At 41.1% G+C, this 5,359-nt stretch overlaps 1 non-coding gene across 1 annotated transcript; it reads left to right on the top strand.

Annotated features, from left to right (window-relative positions):
• Window positions 1-650: 650 nt before the first annotated feature.
• On the top strand, window positions 651-757 carry LOC141619640 (small nucleolar RNA R71). The gene has a single exon (XR_012531770.1). It is a non-coding gene; the product is annotated as a small nucleolar RNA R71 (small nucleolar RNA).
• Window positions 758-5,359: the final 4,602 nt, after the last annotated feature.

The following is a 5,359-nucleotide window of genomic DNA, read 5'->3' as shown; positions in this document are numbered from 1 at the left end:
TTTGTTGGGCATTTTATGGTGGATGTTGAGTTTGTTGGAAATTGTTTTGTGGGGGCCTTTGTTGATTTTGGTACCCCGGTGGAGGGATATATTTTTGTTGTTGAGGGACATAGGCATTTTGTTGTGGTGGGGGTTGTGCTTGAGGATTTAGCACATTGTTGCTTCTATAAGACATATTCGGGTGAAATCTTGAATTCAGGTTATATGTGTTTGAGAATGCACCCGGTGGATAAGCATTTTGTGCATTTTGTCTTAAAGCTAAAAAGGCATTTACCTCTTCAATGGGGGCTTGGCAATGAGCGGCATAGTGACCCGCACCTCCGCAACCTTCACACACAACGATTTGGCTTGTTAAAGACATGGCATTGACTTGTTGAATGGAATCTCTAGCATCCCTTTCCGCCAATTGTTGTTGGAGCAAAGCAATTTGAGCTAGCAAAACAGAGTTGTTAGAGGATTCTTTTTTACCTTTAGATGGCACAACTCGGGAATTGACATATTGGGCATCATGGACCGCCATAGATTCGATCGTGGCATGAGCAAGGTCGGTGTCAATTTGATCAAACCGCCCATTGTTGGCGGAATCAAGAATCCTTCGGGACTCGGCACAACATCCATTGTAGAATGTTATTGCTAGAAACCAATCATCTAGCCCATGATGTGGGCATTGCCTTTGAAGCTCTTTGTACCTTTCCCAAGCCTCATATAAGCTCTCAAGAGCTTGTTGACGGAATCCGGTGATTTGGCTCCTCAAAGTTTGAGTTTTCTCCGGTGGAAAAAACTTTTGATAGAAAGCAAGAGCCAAAGTCTCCCAATTGGTGATTCCCATGGCGGTGCGGTCAAGGCTATTGATCCAAAGCTTGGCCTTGTCCTTCAAAGAGAAAGGGAAAAGTATTTCCCTTATTTGGGCTTAGGTGACGCCCGTTTGACGGATCATGGAGCAATAGTCACAAAAGTTTTGCACATGCAAATTGGGATCCTCCAAAGGACTTCCCCCAAATTGCTTCCTCTCCACAAGGCTAATGAAAGCCGGTTTGATCTCGAAGTCCGGCGCGGTGATTTGAGTGGTTGTGATTCCGGCCGGAAGCATGGCCGCGGTGGGCTTTGAGTGATCGGAAAGTTTCACCATCTTTTTGGTAGTAGATGGTGGTGGTGGAGTTGATGAACAAGAAACCTCCTCCTCTTCAAGAACCTCTAGATCGTCTAAGTAAGACTTTCTAGCACTTTCAACTTATACGGGAGAAGTGGCTTCTTTCACTTCCCTCCAAAAACGTCGTCTTCTCCTAAATGTTTTCTCGGGATCGGAATCCGGTGAAAGCAATTCTCCACTACGAGAGGACCTGGGCATAAGATAACAATTTCTAGAGAAGTGATAACTAACGGTATTAAGGAAAAAGTGTTCCCTAAGACAAAGGAAAACAAGATAAAAATCGACAGTTCAAAAAGCAATAAAACTGTTTCCCCGGCAACGGCGCCAAAATTTGATAGGTTTATCGCGTACCTATGCAAAAATAATTTCCCTAGACACAAATTAATGTAGTAATAGGGGTCGAACACAAGGAAACGGGAATTACGTCGTGAATTGCTCTGGATAGATTTTTATCAAGGTCGATTACGATTTGGGTTTGGTTTGTTTGGTTGATGATTAATAAAAATGCAATGTAAATAATATGATAAAAGATAGTCTAAAGGGTTCGGGTCACTCATGCAAAGGTAAACAAATGAACATGATAAACTTGGTACTAATAATCTTGTCAATTACTTAGGCTTAAAGATACCCACCTTACGCCATTAGTATCAACCATAGACCGGGTCCTAGAAAAACTCTCATCCATGACTAGGTCGTCCTACCACACATGCTTAGTCTAATTCAATTCCGTGCCTCTCGACTTCAGAACGAATAAACAAGTTTTAATCTACGACTACGGCCGATAATCAAAGATTAAGCGTAACAAAGCAAACATGTGATGGAAGCAATTGATCAATATTATTATGCACTTTATTTAATCATATTATATGTTTGATTTTGCATGGCTCCCCTAGCCTTTAGACTAGAAAATTTAGTTACTCATACTAAAATGTAAAATGCAAACTAAATTATAAGAAATATTGAACATGGTTATATGAATTATATTAATTAGGTGATATAACATGCGAAAAGAACAAAGCTAAAGTAAATATGAGATACTTGATTATAATACTGTGTGGTGACTAAAGCAATAATGTAAATTGTAAACTTGGAACTAGAATTACCTTATAGAGGAGAACTTATATGGATGAACAAATATCAAATAACCAAAAGCTTGAATATCAAATGCTTGAGAATATCTTGAGATACAAAATGTTGAAAGATTAACTAAGGAATGCTTAACAACTTATAAATTAAAATGAAAACTAATGAGAGAAAACTTATAATGCTTGAGGCTTATTGTAGTAAACTTGGACGTAAAATGAGATATCCAAAACCTAGGAATACCTCTCCTATTTATAGGAGAGGAGGAGAAAACGTAAGAGTTGAATGAGCATGCAACCCCGATCGGGGTTGGGCGGCCCCGATCGGGGTCGTGTGTTCCTCGATTAATTGCCTTAAATCCTCTCTTAATTTCTTGGAGAATCCTAAGTGGGTTATTAAATGTGCGATTAATCACCCGGTTAATGCTTGCATTTAGCATCTTAAGATCTTTTGGAATCCCATGCTTTCCCCTTGACTTTGGACTTGCAATTTGGGCTTGACTTGGATGTTTGATCTCATTTGTATTTTGCTAATTGATCCAACAAATTCTCATGCAAAAATCCATGCAACTTGAGGCATAAAGTCCATGCAACATCCAATCCTTAGTCCATTTGGTCTTCTTTCCTCTTAGCTTGTAATTTCTAGTACTTTGTAGTTATTTTAGCTCCAAAAATCTTATTCCCTACAAAATATGTCAAAGTATCCAAAACAACTAGGAATGCAAATATTAGCTATAAAACACTTAAGATAAGTGCTAAAGACATGTAGAAACAAGCTAATATAGGGGGTTAAAATGTATAAAATATGCACTTATCAGTTCCTCTGTGATTTCCTCTTCATCGGTGATTTGGTGGACATAAGCTGGCTCTGATCGTCGTTCGATACATAAAGGCATTTCCACCATGTCATCTGGCATATTAATCAGAGATACAAGTTTTGCAAGAGCATCTGCAAATTGATTTTCTTCCCGAGGTAGGTGTAGATAGGTCACGTGATTAAAGAATTGGGTAACTTGGTCTATTCTGGCTTGATAAGGTGCTAAGCTTTCGCTTCGGATTTTCCAAGATCCCGTAACTTGACTGATGATCAGGGACGAATCCCCATACACTCGGAGGTTTTTAATGCCTAAGCTCACTGCCGCTTGTAGTCCAATGAGACAAGTTTCGTATTCTGCAGTATTGTTTGTCACCTCGAAGTCGAGTTTGACAGAGATTGGTGTATGCTCGCCTTCAGGAGAAATGAGCAACACTCCTATTCCAAATCCTCTAAAGTTTGATGCTCCATCAAAGTAAAGGTCCCAGGAGTCTACATCGGTTTGGAGTATATCCTCGTCTGGAAATGACCAATTATCTATTGTTTGTGCATCATTGATGGAATTTTCTGCAAAGAATTCGGCAACGGCGCGCCCCTTTATAACTTTCAGAGGCACGTATTTGAGATCGAACTCTGAGAGCATCAAGGGCCATCTTGCTAGGCGTCCGTTGAGAACGGGTTTCTCGAAGAGGTATTTGACAGGATCCATTTTGGAGTATATTTTGACGGCGTAGCTAAGCATGTAATGACGTAGCTTCTTCGTTGCCCACACAAGAGCGAGGCATGTCTTTTCGAGTTGTGAATATTTGCACTCGTACTCCAAGAACTTCTTACTAAGATCGTATATAGCCCTTTCTTCCTTTCCTATGGCTTGAGCTAGCATGGCGCCCATGGCTGTTTCGGTTACTGTGAGATATAAACCAAGAGGTTGATCTCGTTGAGGTGGCATGAACACTGGTGGTTTAGCTAATATCTCCTTGATTCGGTCGAATGCCTTTTGATAGTCATCATCCCACATGGTGTGATTTGTTTTCTTGAGCTTTTTGAAGATAGGTTCACAGATCATGGTGAGTTTCGATATGAATTGACTTATATATTACACTTTTCCCAGGAATCCTCTGACTTCTTTTTCCGTTTGAGGTTGTGGCATTTCGATCAGAGCTTTGATCTTGGAAGGGTTTATTTCTATACCTCGTTGGCTAACGATGTATCCCAGGAGTTTGCCAGATGTTACTCCGAATGCACACTTCTGAGGATTGAGCCTCATGTTGTACTTTCGTAGCCTTGAGAAGAATTTGCGAAGGTTCGCAATATGCCCCTCTCTATCCTTGGACTTGAAAATCATGTCGTCTACGTATACCTCAACTTCTTTATGCATCATGTCATGTAGGAGTGTAGTTGCGGTGCGTTGATATGTAGCTCCGGCGTTGATTAACCCAAACGGCATGACCGTGTAGCAATAGGTTCCCCATTGAGTGACAAAGGCGGTCTTATGCATGTCTTCTATGGCCATCTTGATTTGGTTGTAACCCGCGTACCCATCCATGAAGGATAGTAACGCGTGATCTGCAGTATTGTCCACCAATATGTCGATATGTGTTAGAGGAAACTCATCTTTAGGACTTGCTTTGTTTAAGTCTCTAAAATCAACACAAACACGGATTCTCCCATCCTTTTTGGGTACGGGTACTATGTTGGCTACCCAGTCAGAGTACTCGGAAACTTTGATGAACCCGGCTTTGAATTGCTTATCGACTTCTTCCTTAATCTTGAGAGCCCATTCTGTCCTCATTCGACGAAGCTTCTGTTTCACGGGCTTGAAACCTGGCTTAATTGGGATTCTATGTTCGGCGATATCCCTGTCGATCCCTGGCATGTCTTTGTAGGACCAAGCGAAAACGTCTTTGAATTCGTGTAGGAGGTCTATGAAACTGGCCCTTTCGGCAGAGCTCAAGGTAGTCCCTATCCTAAGTTCTTGGGGTTTTAGTTCGGTTCCTACATTGATGGGTTCGGTGTTCTCTATTATTGGTCCCCCTTCTCCCTCTTGTAGTATTTCCTCGGCTATGTAGGGAGGTATCTCAAATGAGTCTGGATCTGGGTCATCCTCAGTATCATCGTAAACAGAATTGCATTCAAGATAACACAAAGAGTAAGCAGAACCTGATTTATTCGTATTAAAGTTTGAGAAAAGTTGAAACAAAGAAGCCATCTGATCTGTTATCAGCGGCGGTAAAGGGACAGTTGTTGGGACATTTCCTGAACTACCGTTACTATTTGAGGCTAAGCTAGGAGAAACAAAGGGAATGGGGACGA

This window comes from Silene latifolia, chromosome 1 (genome assembly GCF_048544455.1).
Source record: "Silene latifolia isolate original U9 population chromosome 1, ASM4854445v1, whole genome shotgun sequence".
Taxonomy (NCBI): Eukaryota; Viridiplantae; Streptophyta; class Magnoliopsida; order Caryophyllales; family Caryophyllaceae; genus Silene; species Silene latifolia.
The sequence above is the reverse complement of the archived record's forward strand: the minus strand, read 5'-3'. Positions and strand labels throughout refer to the sequence as shown.